Source organism: Dermacentor albipictus, chromosome 1, assembly GCF_038994185.2.
Source record: "Dermacentor albipictus isolate Rhodes 1998 colony chromosome 1, USDA_Dalb.pri_finalv2, whole genome shotgun sequence".
NCBI lineage: Eukaryota > Metazoa > Arthropoda > Arachnida > Ixodida > Ixodidae > Dermacentor > Dermacentor albipictus.
In genome coordinates, this window is record NC_091821.1 from 393,140,174 (window position 1) to 393,153,962 (window position 13,789).

At 48.4% G+C, this 13,789-nt stretch overlaps 1 protein-coding gene across 1 annotated transcript in view; it reads left to right on the forward strand.

Moving 5' to 3' along the window:
- Positions 1-240: 240 nt before the first annotated feature.
- Positions 241-13,789, forward strand: part of LOC135913748 (guanine nucleotide exchange factor DBS-like) — a 286,399-nt gene continuing 272,850 nt past the window's right edge. The window contains exon 1 of the mRNA XM_065446389.2: positions 241-511. The gene's annotated coding sequence lies outside the window, so the exon portion shown is untranslated. The remainder of the gene's footprint in view (positions 512-13,789) is intronic.

A 13,789-nucleotide genomic window follows, 5' to 3' on the forward strand; every position in this document is an offset into this window, starting at 1 on the left:
GGACAGCTAGCGTCGCTCTTAATCCAATTCCTGGAGGCAGCGCGGCCGCCCTTTTTCCCCCCCTCCTGTTTTCTTTTTCTATTCTCCCGGGGCGGCGCTAGAGTTGGGCTCGAGCTCCGCCGCGGGGCGTCTCGGTCGCGAACGCGAGCCGGGCGAGCAGCAATCGATAGCGGCAGCAGCAGCAGCAGCAGCGGTGGCGGTAGCCGCGGGCAGGCTCGAAGACGCGACGATCTCCGCCGCCGAGTGATGCCGTCGTGTGCCGCCGGTCCTGTAGCATTCGTGCCACCGTCTTCGTGCGTCACGAAGCGTCCCCGCCGAACCCTGTCAGCGGACCCCGCGGCACCGTAGGGCCGCGCGGAGTCGCGGACGTCTACCGGGCTGCACCGTCCATGCACCGCCGGCCCCGTTCGACGTCGTGCAGACTCCGCCGCCGCTGATCGGCCGGAATTACCGGAAGAGCGGCAGCAGCCAGCCACTCAGCCAGCCACAACGCACGCGCGCTCCTTGCCCCGTGAGTTTGTTGTGCGTGCTCGCCACCACGGCGCAGCGCGTGCGTTTGAGCGCGCGCCCTTTATCTTCTGTCCCTCCTGCTGTGGCGTCGCTTTGCTGGCCGCGCGAGGGGGCGTCCACTTTTGCAGCGCCAGCGGTTTGTAGCACGCGCCAGTGGCACGAGCAGGTCGGGTACACGCGTCCGGAGGCACTGTCACTGCGGTCTCCCCTCGATAGTCGTCCCGTGGCGGTGTCGCCCGGTGGCCGGAAAAGGAAGGAGGCCGGCGGGGCGAGCGTGGCTTTCCTGCAATGGCAAACGCGCCACGCTGCCCGCCGCACCGCGGCTCTTTCCCGTTTTCGAGCGAGCGCGTGCGCACACGAGCGCGCGTGTTTCGGACACAAAGGAAACGCCGTTGCTGCTGGCGAGCGTCGCGTCTCCCCAACGCTGGTGGCACATCCGCGGGAATTCGGGAGCGCGCGCGCCCGTCTTTGGCCGTCGTGCGAGGAGGCTCGGGAGACGTTGTCCCCTTTGCAAAGTGCTTGGAAGGACACGTTGCGCGTAGTTTGATCTGTCATGCATTAACGTCACGTTTTCAACACTTACGACAGAAACAAGGTGAATCTAACCGTTTCTTTGTAGCTAACCGCTCCGAAAACATTCCGGTCATTTCACTTCATTGTTTTTTTTGTGATTTCGGCTATTTCAGCTGTGCACATTGCTTTCTTGCTCAGGCCGCAAGTAGACGCTCATACACCGTTAAATGCGCGCTCCCGAAGACGCCCCGATTGCGTGCGCATCTTTTGTAAATGATATGCTCACCAGCGCGCAAAGGCTACGGACGTGCAAAATTCTACGTGGCTCATTCATCAGGCGCACTAGAGCGTTTGCGTGAATGCGCTGCAGAAAGGGCGTGGTGACACGGCAGCTTGCTTCCATCATGTTTCGTTAGACTCCACATAGTATGATTCACGACAGCGCTGCGTGTCACGTTCTGTTTTTAGTGCGAGAGACCTCTTGGTAATGGTGGAAACTCTTGAGGACGTGCGTGCATTCATCACAGCGTGTATGAAAGCGAACATGGAGCATCCTCGTTGGCAGTCTCGCCAAAGGCCGTACAGGAAGTGCGTGCCTTTTAACGCCAGAAAAGGGGAGGGTGCGAAGGGCTCTCGACGCTCGCAATGTTGACGTTCCCTACCCCGTACACTCCTTTGCCACCATGCAAATGGAAGCAGTGCAGAGTAGGTGGTTGCTATTTATTTGAAATTAATTTGCCCCGCACGCCAGTGTGCCGCAACCTGCCGTGTTGACGAGTACTTAGACCACCTAAGTTTCCTTTTTAGGCACTTTACAATCTCCAAGATTGTGTTTCGAGGAACTATTTAAACGCGCGACACGGTCACGTGACTTCACCTGCGTGAGATTCTTGGGCCGTGGACATGCTTTGACCTGAACTGCTCCACACCGAAGCGCTCTTAGCATTCCTGCAGGATACGGGCGTCGACGGGACACTGTAAACGACTTCTGTGTTACTGCATTTGTGTCAGTGTGTGTGCGTGTCTTAGTATCGGGTGTGCTTTCTTCTGTTTTGTTTCTCTCGCTCCCTTTCTTTAATTTCTCACCTGGAGTAGGATGCCGAGCGAGCCTGTGGCTAGGCTGACCTCTTCATACACCAATAAACTCTACCTCTTTATGTTGTTTACGAAGGCTCCTGCCATACCGATCCCCTTATCTGCGTCGGCTGTAACGCCGCGCCGCTACTGTTGGTTTGATGCTGATTTTCTGCATGCTCACATATTCTCTTTTATCATGAGGTATCGACTGAAAATTTTCTGTGGCTAGACGCACGAGCGCACGAGCGCACGCGCTTTACTTCAAAGATTGAAAGGGGCAGTTCGCGTTAGGTGTTAATAAAATGTTTACAGCTATTTGAAAAGTATCCTAGGCGTAAGTTTGTCGAGGAAAAGAAAACACGTAGGGAGGCGTGGCAAACAGATGTCATTGAATATGCGACGAAGCAATTTCTTGTGTAGCTTAAGAAGATATGAAGTTTTGAGGACAACTTAATGTTTCTTAGCTGTGTAAGAGCTAGGTCATTGTACTTTCCACAAGCACTGACATCTACACGTCTTCTGTTCTTTGAATAATTTCCTTCTTATATGCGCCCTGCGTTGAACAAGCGCGCGACATATTTTAGCGCATGCTTCAAAGAGTTCGCTTTAATGCCTTCAAATTTGTTTATTTTGCCTGGGTTCCTGTGATTGTGCAGTGCTATACGAAAACACGCAAGCTGAAAGAAAAAGACCCCACTCGCCGGGCTTTTCTCACATAATTACGGTCAGCACAAATAGATTATTCGTGTAGTAGGCTCTGCAAGAAAAAAACATTTAACACTCATAATGAAATCAGCCTCCTTCGTAGTTAGTAGTAAGGTCATGAAAAAACAACATACAACTTTTATCCGGCGTACTACTCTTTCTTTTTGAATACGCCTTTGTAAAACTGCCGAAGTAATGATTACCTTTTTCAGCGAAAAGTGACCTGCCCTTTACGCTGCTTCGCTTTTTATCCGCGATCACGGCTTTCCCTTTTAAAACTACGTTGCGATTTCGTCGACCCGGGGCTAATTTTTATTACTGTTTCTTTTCCATCCTTTTGGCAGTCTGAACTTAAGAACATACCAGAGCTTCGAAATTGTTTGCCGCTCATTGTAGTCGCAGATATCCATCGTGAATCCTTAGTACAAAAAGACACTGTGACGCAAAATAATGTCTTTGTTACTTCGGAGCGAGGATTTCACTTTCGTTGCTTTTAGGTGCCCTCGCAAGCTGCTACGAAGGCGATTAGAAATATCGCATCCCAATACAGTCGCGCCTGAGAAAGCCTGCTATACGGAGCGCTCGGCTAGGAAAGAAACTCCTCGTTATTTTTTTTCTCTTTCAGCGAGCGTCTACTGGTTTCCCTAATGAGGCGCGTCGAACGGAACGTGATTTGTTTCCTAACCGCCTCGGGTTTGCGCGGAGGGCCAACCCGGGGAGGCCAAGTGTGTGATTTATGCGAACCGCGAGGCCTGAGGACCTTGCACGTTCGGTGGGTAGTGTATTACTACGCAAGCGCGACGTCTCTCGCCTCGTTTTCCTTATTCGTAACTTTGTTTGTGTCAGAGTTTCTCAAGCGCGTAGCTACGTACGCCGGTATTTTCGAGGAGCGCGCGGGAAGCGTTATTAATAGGAAAGTGGCTCGCCGTGGCTGTTCGTGGGGTAATTTCTGCGGGATACGCGCGTTCAAGCCTGATTAATAACATTATGAGGGAAGAATAAATTTCGGCGTCGTACGTGCACCTGCCGTGCCACGTACGCGTTGACGTGGTCTCACTTGCCTCGCTACTTGTCGCGGGCGCGTTGTGTACCTTGAAGGAGCGAGAACGAATGTTTGCGAGTATTCTCCAAATAATTCGCATTGTGCAGTAGCATTTAAAGATAAATAAACCATAACTAAAGCTACTTTTGTCGCCTTTCGCGTCATGTACCCAAGAGCTTTTCATTTGATGCCAAACATCGGAGTCTGCGACGGCGGTAGCGATGGACACGAGCTTATGTAATGTAAGAGCTTGTATAAAGCTTATGGAGGCTCCTCGACCAGCGAATCAACTGCGGTGTAATCACTGTTACGCACGGTTCAAGAAAGCTAAGTTAATGTGGGCTTCCTTATGACGACGACATGATGGGAAGGACGGCTATGTGAGTTAAATACGACTTTATTCTCGGTCTCTATTAATTCCTCTTACACGTGACTGAATACCGGTTTAAAAAAGAACAATTGTCAGGAGAAAAGAAAGGCTGACAACAATAAAGTGATTGGAAAAAAGAATTATCCGTCTCCGGCGAAGCCATGGCAGCGATAGCAAGGCTTAGGGCTGGCTGCGCCTGACGGACGGCATTCTAAAGATAGGCGGGGCCGAAATGTTGGCGCCGTGCAGCACGCGAGGCTACCGCTGCAGCAGAAACATCGCCGGGGCATCTACCAGGCGTCTCACAACATCGGTATGACGAGGAGCGCCACCAATGGCTATGAAGCGTGACACATGGATGGTGCACGAGACGAGATTGACGGTACGCTCTGCCGACGGAAAATCGTCGGTGTTTGTCACTGCCCAATTGAAACGTTTTACGATTACGATTGCGCAAAGCGTCATGGTGCGCCCACTTGGCTTCGTCCGTCGTTTTTGCAGCCAAACGCACTGTGAGTCTGCGGACAGCTTCTAACCCTCAACGCGCGTGCCGCGCATGCGCCGTCGATACCAGGACAGCACGACGGCGGGGACGTGCCTCAAGTGTACGCATAATTGCTACCGCAAGAACAACAAGTAAAATAAAGGCCCTAATTTAGAAAATGACATGCTGTGTAATATTTCAGCGACGAGTGCCTGTAGAGCGTGCTTTGTTGCAACTACTATATTTATGCGGCAAAGCCAAAGCTTCCACAGAAACGGAAAGCTTGACAAATAACGCTTTTCTATACTGCTCGACAGACAGTAAAATGTATCAGTACAAGGTTACAAGGAATAAGACTGATTACTTTGAAGGATAACGACAAATATTTGCTCCCGAGGAAGCAAGAGAAGGAAAATGAAAGCAGCATGAATACGTGGAAATAAGTGATATGTCATTGGGAAGCAAGCGCTTGTAAAGCGTGCGTTTTCAGAAGTAAAAATATTATGCGGCAAATCTAACACTTAGATAAAAGGAGGAACTTTGACAGCAACTGCATTTTGGAATTTTGGCTAGCCAGAACTGGTTCAAATAATTATATGCCAGATTCTGTGCACCATGCCTGCTTCGCCTCCAAACCGCGGCCTTCCCGCGCTTCAGGTCTTTATTGTTAAATTGATCAGCGACCCTGAAACTTCGCTGAAAAACGTTTTCTCTAGTAACTGACAATGATTAGGTTTGATTCGCCCTTCCGTTCTTTTGTTTACTTGATCGAAAAAAAAACCCGCTTTGAGATAGACAAATAGGCGTCACGCTCCTACTGCCCCTGGGGCGCCTCAAAGCAGCGGGTTCTTTGTATTCCGGCTTAAGCCAGCGCTATTAACTTGTCTCGGGTAACGAAGCTCACGTCAAGCCCAGACTTACCGTTGATAGAGATGCGTGTTATTTATGAACATGAGGCCGACTGTGCCTTCCTGCTTCGAGCGTGCCGCATAATGCATCTGGTGGTTGCTTGCTGATGTTCGAACGGTGGCGGGATGGAGTACAGCTAGGCGCAGATAAGACTTCGTTAAGGACTAAGACATCTAGGTTCCTTAACGATGCTTACATGTTGAACCACGAAGGTGCCTCTAAAGAGTGACTACTTACGCAGGGACTCTTCCCTCGAGGAGTAAGAAAAAAGCTTTCCGATGTAATATTGTTTTAAACCATAAAGGATAGCAAGCCGGGCTACTGAGCGCGCTGATGAGAACTTGCTGTCAAGAGCGTTAGGTCAGTTTTTCCGCATGTTTTATTACCATGCTTTTTAACCATTTATAAACGTCTAGGCACGCATCATTGTGGCGGTCTACTGCACTACACAAAGGATAATTGTGCACAAGAAGCGTTACTCGAGTTCAGCAGGCCTTTCACGAGGAGCCAGTCGCTAGACTGACTCAATTTACCACTGGTCACCTCTAAGCCAGTGTAAGCGAAAGAAGTGGAAGAAACATTGTTGACATTGTTTACCTGGCTCGGCAGCGGGTGTAGCGAAAACAGGCTTCAAAGCGACGCCAACATTCGCGCTTCGTCCGTATAGCTCCGCAGGAGGTGCGACTACCTAGAAATTGCCCTTCGAGATTACCACAATTAACTTGGGAACAACTTGCGGCGCCGGATTTCCTGGAACGCTGGGACGGCGCAACCAAGAACATAGAAAGACGGGCGAATCGCGAAGAGGCTTAACATCAAACAGGAAATACAACATATGCAGGGAGTATGTAGAGGCGATATACTGTACAGGCAGTATATGTATACAGAGGGAAGGCAGGCCATACAGAATATATTCAGGGAAGGCAGTAAGACAGAGTCAGATAGCCAGGTCTTAAAGCTCAGGTCAGTGTTGCACACAATTTCTGACGAAATGAAAAAAAAAGCAAGAACGTGATATTTGAGCATGTAAAATAAGAAAGGAGGTGGAAGGACTTTCGTGGCAATGCCGGTGATGACCAAGCTAAATTTAGTGCTTCGTACGCGGGATCTGGGTACGCAGGACGAAAATAACAGGATTAGTATGCTGGTTGTATTGAAAATGAATGTCTTGCCTTCTCCTTCTTTTTTAATTCTCACAGAAAAGGCGCACTTGATTACGCTAGCGCACGGGGTCAAAAGAGTAAACGGCTGAACGAGACGCTGCTTCTTAATATGAAGTGCCTCGAAGGGCGGTATTAAATCTACTCTTGTTCTTTTTTATTTATTATACTATATATATTTCACTTTTTATCCCATTTTATGTCACCGGCATGGCCGCGCGCGCTAGCGAATTGCGTGCCTCCGCATATTGACTCAGATGTGTGTGCTTCAAACCTCCGTTTGTTTTCCTTATCTCACACGGTATTGGAGATAACGAGTTATACAGAAACAGCGCGTCGACGTTGATTGAGGGCGACAGCTTAAATCTACATCGGTATACATTAGCAACATACATATCGCGCAAACCACTCATTTATCAAGCGATCTTTCTTTTCTTTCTTTTTTTTTGTTCTTCCACGTCCATCGTCTATATAATCAACCGGCAGAAGTCAGAACGTGTTTTAATGTTTCCAGGTGCCGCTTCTCTGCTGCCTTTTATAGAACCAAGTAACGGGCTGCTTCTCCCCACTTCGTCTCCACATCGTCGTCATCAAAGAAAGATTATCGGTTCGGGTCGTGTCAAAAGCTGTCCGTCGCCACTTCGGGAGAGCCACACGTGAGCGCGAAAAGTTTGTGCGCATTCGCTTCCTCTCACTTCTAGTTCTTTATTTTCTTTCTTACCTCGCTTCACCTTCGGTCCCGTGCTTTCTTTCTTTCTGTCTTCTCCAATTTTCCCCTGAGATTGTGCTCGTTCCATTTCGCAATCTTTTTAATCCGTCTGTCAATATCCATCCGGCACTAAAAAAATCTGGAGCATGCAGCTTTTCTAATTTTTTTTTTTAAAATTCCGCGCCCAACTTGTCTTTCGACGTTCGAAGGGTCATACTGCCGGCGCACCTACACCTAATTCGCTCTGACGCGCAGTTGATTCTTCGCCTACATCTGTTACACGTCTAGTTCTCCTCTCACTCGTCCCCCAGATCCCGGGTTGTACGATTTCCCAGCAACCGCGAGAATCGGGTACGAAAGAAATTTTATTTTAGGCTCCTACCTCTTCATCTTGCGGTCTCTATACGAGCACTGACCTTTTTTTTTTCGAACCTGACGTCTGTACGTATATGTAATGAAAAGCGACAGAAACAGCGTCTGAAACAAAAAAAAGGAAACTTTCTTTTTATTTCTACCTCAGTAAAAAGAAAGAAAAGAAAGAGCAAGAACCGAGATGACCTTTCTCCTCGCATTGATTTTGTCATCTGTTAAGCTTCATTTCGTCGCTCCTGTCGCCACAGCGGCAGCGGCGGCGTCGGGTGTCGCAGGTTCCCGGCCAAAACAGCGATTGAAAGGAAAAGCTTTGCCGCAACGACGAGCGACCGATAATTGCGAGCGGCCGAAACTTCTCGGCGCTGCGCGAAGCCTTTCGCCGTCCTTTCGGTGTACATTCTTTCCGATTCAATCTTCTCTCCGCGCTCTGCTGCCTCTTTCGAACTTTCGCGGCGCCCTTCTCCGTTTTCCCTCTTTCTCACTGCATCGTTGTAACTGGTTATTAAATTTCCTTCCCGGCCTATCGTCACCGAGAACTGACAGAAAAGAAAGAGAGGAAAAATAAAAAAGAAATGTTGGTGCGAGTGCGGGACCTGGCTCTTTGGAGGCCTGCACTCGTAGCGCGGGGCTCTCCGCAGTGCGCGGAATGACGCGCCGTTAGCTCCGCGCGTAATCAGCCGCGGCGGTGTTCTGTTGTGAGGGCGATTAGCGGGACGAATGAGTGTGCGGGAACGCCGCGAAGCGCGTAGAGGTGTGAAAGACGAGCGCGCAACGCTCTAATGAACACTCAACTCTGCCTGACAAAAGCATAGGCAGAGAGACAGAGCGATCGAGTGAAGCACTTGCGCACGCAGCTCCCACTTCTTACGTGTTCTGCCGCCGCCGACGTAGGAACGTTATCATTTTGACGTCATAGACGGCGGACGAGGCTGTATGGTAGTCGCGACACTTTTTCTATTTAATTGGTTCCGCGGTTTTCGTGGGGCTCTGCCGCGTGACGAAATGCCCTCGATCGAGATCTGGAGCACATTTCGGGAGAGTTGGGAGGAAACGTTTATCGCGTTTTATATATTTACTTTTATTTCCTTGCTTCTCGTGTTACCGGCGAAATTTGAGTTGGCTGTCCTTTGTCCGCAAACAAATTACCTCGGGAGCTTAAGTTTTTTAAAAAAGGGTCATTGCGCGCGTGTATGGGCAACGCCGAATGCTCGGATTAGTTTCGCCTTTCGACTGATTAGCTCCTACTGAATTAACTAAGCTGACAGAATTCGTGTTTTTTTTTCTGCCAGTGAAAGGTGCCGTATTTTGAAACCACGTATGTTCATCTTACGCGTGTATTACGTATGAAATGGGGTCAGTGTTGCGCAACTAGCCACGAATCTCGGCGTGACGGAGATGCGTGAAGCATTGCAGAGGAGACCCACTCCAGAACTCGCCACGCCTTCGCAAACTAACATTTCCTGACGCCCTTCCTCTTGCTGCTTCTTTCTCCGGAGCTGCGAAAGTCGACACAACTAACTTAACCTTGATAACGACAGATCCTAAAACTCGCATCTGTGTCGTCGTGCTAGTGGACACTTCTCTTTTATTACAAAATTAGTATTATTCGATACGGAAACATATATTCAATGGACAGAGAAGAAAATAGGGAGGTAGTAGGCTGGCAACGACCACCGAAAGGGGCAAAATGCCAACCTACTCTCTAGGAATGAAGGAATGGTAACAAAAGTTGAAGATAAGAAGAAGGGAAGAGGAAAGGAATAACAGGATTACAGGTCACAAAGACTAAAGTAAAGGAACGACAAAGAATTGAGGCCGTCTGTAGAAACACAACAGACAAGCGGGAACCGAAAAAAAGGACCTAGGTCGTACTAATAAATAAATAGATAAATAAATAAATAAATAAATAAATAAATAAATAAATAAATAAATAAATAAATAAATAAATAAATAAACAAACAACAAAGAACTAACAAAATAAATAAAATAAATAAATAAATAAATAAATAAATAAAACAAAAACGAAGACTGTCTCATCCCTCGCAGAGTAAGTGAAATGCGCTACAAACGGGAAGCCAAGTCAATTTCTTGTATAGAAGTAAGTAAGCTGCCAATAGCCTGATCGCATCGAGAAACACAACCACCCGGATGCATGCAATGATCGAAGGCCTCTACACCGCAGACCAAGCAGGCTGTGGACACACGCGAAGCTCTATCTCGCGTATGGCGAACTCTCCAAGACTTTCGCTCTTCTCAGCAACGTCACCCCTTTAAGGCACCGGCTTTCCACCAAGGCTGTTCAGAGGTGGATGTTGGAGAATACTTTTATGACGCAATTGCAGGTGACATAAAGCTGCTAAACGATCCTGAATTGTACGAAGTTCCCTTCATGCGGTTGATAAACCTTTCTCTATGGAAGAACTAGTGGCTGCTCTAGCCACTTGCAGGCGTTCCTGAAGTGAGTGAGTGAGTGAGTGAAACAACTTTATTTTGTCCACTATAGGCGTAAGTAAACTCCACGCCACCTGGCTAGGCCCACTCGGGGACCATCAGGTGGAACCTGACGGCCCTGTCGCGAGCCCTCTGGACTGCCAGCATTTGAGAGGTCGGATCCTGGGCCCTAATTAGCTTCATCATTTCCTCGTGAGGATAAATCTCAGAGTTCTTCAGAGCATGCAAGCTCAAGCTCTTTGAACATCTCTGTGTCTACGGTGATGCGCTTCAACAGCCGCAACAATTGCCATCGCTGAGGAACATCCTATCAGTAAATAAATTGCCACAGACACCCTCAGAAATCATCTTTGTCACCTTTCCCGACTTGAGTCTCAACGCCTTGCTTCTCTCTCGGAAAGTAGACCAGATGAAACTTTTTCAGGCATTCTAGCCTCTTACCGATCCTCTCTTCAGTCCGATTTCACGCCTGCAGCAAGACCACCTTGTCCTTTGTGGTGTCTTCGACAGCCACCATTGCGGCTTTCCATTCCAGGAGTTGGAAAGAAGTCCGACTTGCCAACTGGCGCCCTGAATCAAGCCGCTGTACATTTATTCTATGATTCACTCTTCAATCGAGTTCACATTTATACAGATGGCTCTTCGACTCTAACCAGCTGTACTGATGCGCTAGTCATTCCGTCAGTGTCAATCTGAAAGAAGTTCACGATCAGCCACGTCACAACATCGACAGGATCCGAACTTTCCGCCTTCTGTAGCGCAGTGCTATATGTGCAGCAAAAATCACCAAATCCCTGGGCTATATTATGTTATTCAAAGGCAGCCCTGCAATCACTCTTATCAGCTCTGCGCGGCAGCCCACATGAACAATTGGTAGCAGGGATACGATTTCGCTATCATCAAGCGGTGGACGGAAGCCACGACATTGTATTTCCGTGGCTACCCTGGCGCTGCAACATTACTGGCAATGACAGTGCCGATAGCTAGAGCTGCCCGTGAGGCACATGATGAATATGAAAGCACCTCGATACCATGCATTGTCGAGAACGGATGCTGCACGACACCTCAGTGGTCTTGCCCATATTATTACTGTAAGGAAATGGACACACCAGAGTTCACCAACCGGTGCCTATATGACATGGACCCGCATATGAAGTTACTATCTTTTATCTGGTTATATAGACGGGGAGAAACGCAGCTGTGCCGATTGCGAGTAGGAGTTTCTTTCATAAACAAAAGCCTACTCATTCCTAATTGGAATAGCGGACAGTCTCAATTGCAGCAGATGTGGTGATGAAGAAACGACGAAACATCTCCTGTGTGACTGCCCTACATGCGAAGACGAGAGGAGTGCAGCTTTGGAGCACTTAGACGACCGTCCTTTCGCAGAGAAGTTCTTGGATCCGTGGCGTCATGCGGCTGATACGCGCAAGGCCACAAAGACGCTAGTACGTTTCTTGAATTGCATCAGCCTATATGACCACCTGTGACTGACTCAGTGAGGAACGCTTGTGTGCGTACACAGTTCAAACTGTGCTCTTTTTATTTCCTTCTCCTCTTTGTCTCCCCTGTCCCCTTCCCCAGTGTAGGGTAGCCTACCGAGCTCAGCTTGGTTAACCTCCCTGCCGTTCCCTTATGATCTCTCTCTCTCTCTTTCTCTCTCTCTTTTTTTACTTGCTTTCCTTTTAGCCCCGTGTAGGGTAGCAAACCGGATGGTCGCCTGGCTAACCTTTCTGCTTTTCCTTTCCTCTTCCTCTCTCTGCAGTGGCCGCATCTCGATGAAATCGGAATGTAAAAACGCTGGTTTGCCTAGGTGTAGGTGCAAATTAACGAACGCCAACGCTTGCCCGAACTGCTTTAAAACCGCTAGTGGCTTTTTTTTTTTAACATCGTGACTAATTGAATAGTGCGCCCGGACACATATGTATTTTTAAAATCTCATGTTCTTTTTCTCCTCATCTTTCCTGAGCTTACCCCATCCGCCTCTGCAGAGTAGCTAACCGGACAATTTTTCTGGTTAACTTCTCTGCTTATCACCTCTTGCATTTTTTTCTTGCTCTCTATTTTGGAGTGCTCACTGGCCTCCTATCCGCGCAGCTTTTGAACGTAAGGTTACATCAATTCATGGTTGAGTTCGGTATTGTTACAGTCGAGAGGGCTGGTCGTGATGTGAAATTAAAGTTAATAGGCCACCGCCAGAAGAAGCCTTCCGAGACATGACATGGGGGAGCTGCTACGAAAAGCGTTATACGCGTGAGCGTTGTACGCGCTCGTGCTGTTGATCAGCCAAGCAGCTTTGTACTTCTGCCTTGTTAAATCGGTGGCTGTGGTGCGATTGAGGTAGAGAATGCCTCGGCTACTTTGTTTCTATGTCCTACAGAAAAAGGTAAATAAATAAATTAATGAAATAATAATTAAGTAAATCAGCGAATCCGCTTCGACTTCATGGTCAGTATAATAAAATCGGGACGCTAGAAGCACTGCACTGCGCTAACGTATACGTACGAAACGCCCTCGCATGACTCCCATCCGACAGATACGAATGCATGTCCGCCCTGCATGTACGATGTTCCTGCGGAACGTACAAGCTACCAAGCGCGTGACCAGTGCTATCTCCGGTCTCTTGCTGTTGGACTCCCTTAGAGCTTTCCATGGGGGCCCGAAGAACACGATGGTTACTATTTTTTATTTCTTTTTGTATGTTTTGTGAGCGCGAAGTGTTTGAACACAAAGATGCCATAGCGAGACGTGTATACTGTACCCTCGTGTAGTTTTTAAACTTTTTTTTTTCAGACATCGCGGGGACTCGCTGTGATTGCTTAGTGGCCATGGTGTTGGGCTGCTAAGCAAGAGGTGGCGGGATTGAATCCCGGCCACCGCGACCGCATTTGGACGGGGGCGATGTGCGAAAACACACGTGTACTTTTATTTAGGTGCACGTTAAAGAAGCCCAGGTTGTCCATACTTCCGAAGTCCCACGCTACGGCGTGCCTCATAATAAGATTGTGGTTTTGGCACCTAAAACCCAATAATTTAATTCAGTTTTTAACATCACGTTGTTTTTCGTGACCCTCGCGGCTGCGTGGCTGTTCTGTCGCCGAATAGGCTAACCAATCACAGCGGAGGAGGCGCGTGTCACCGCCGCTGTCTTCCTTGCATCACCACCAGATGGCTCTGGTCTCCGCTCACTGGTCTCACTGGCCTGTACGGACGAGCTCGCACAGACCATTTACCGTAACGTCGGTGCTATATAGAATAGTAATGCAAGCTATAAAGTTAGAAGTGTCAAAATGAGCGGAAACAAATGATACACTGGGGGAACTACAGAATGGGCTCAGACCAGGCAGACGTTTAGAATATAATATTTTTATTCAAACTCAGGGCATAAATATTTCAGTAGATCAGGATAGACCTTTATGGATAGCATTTCTAGATATTGAGGGAGCCTGCGACAACTTAGACAGGGAGCTGTTATGGAATATTCTCA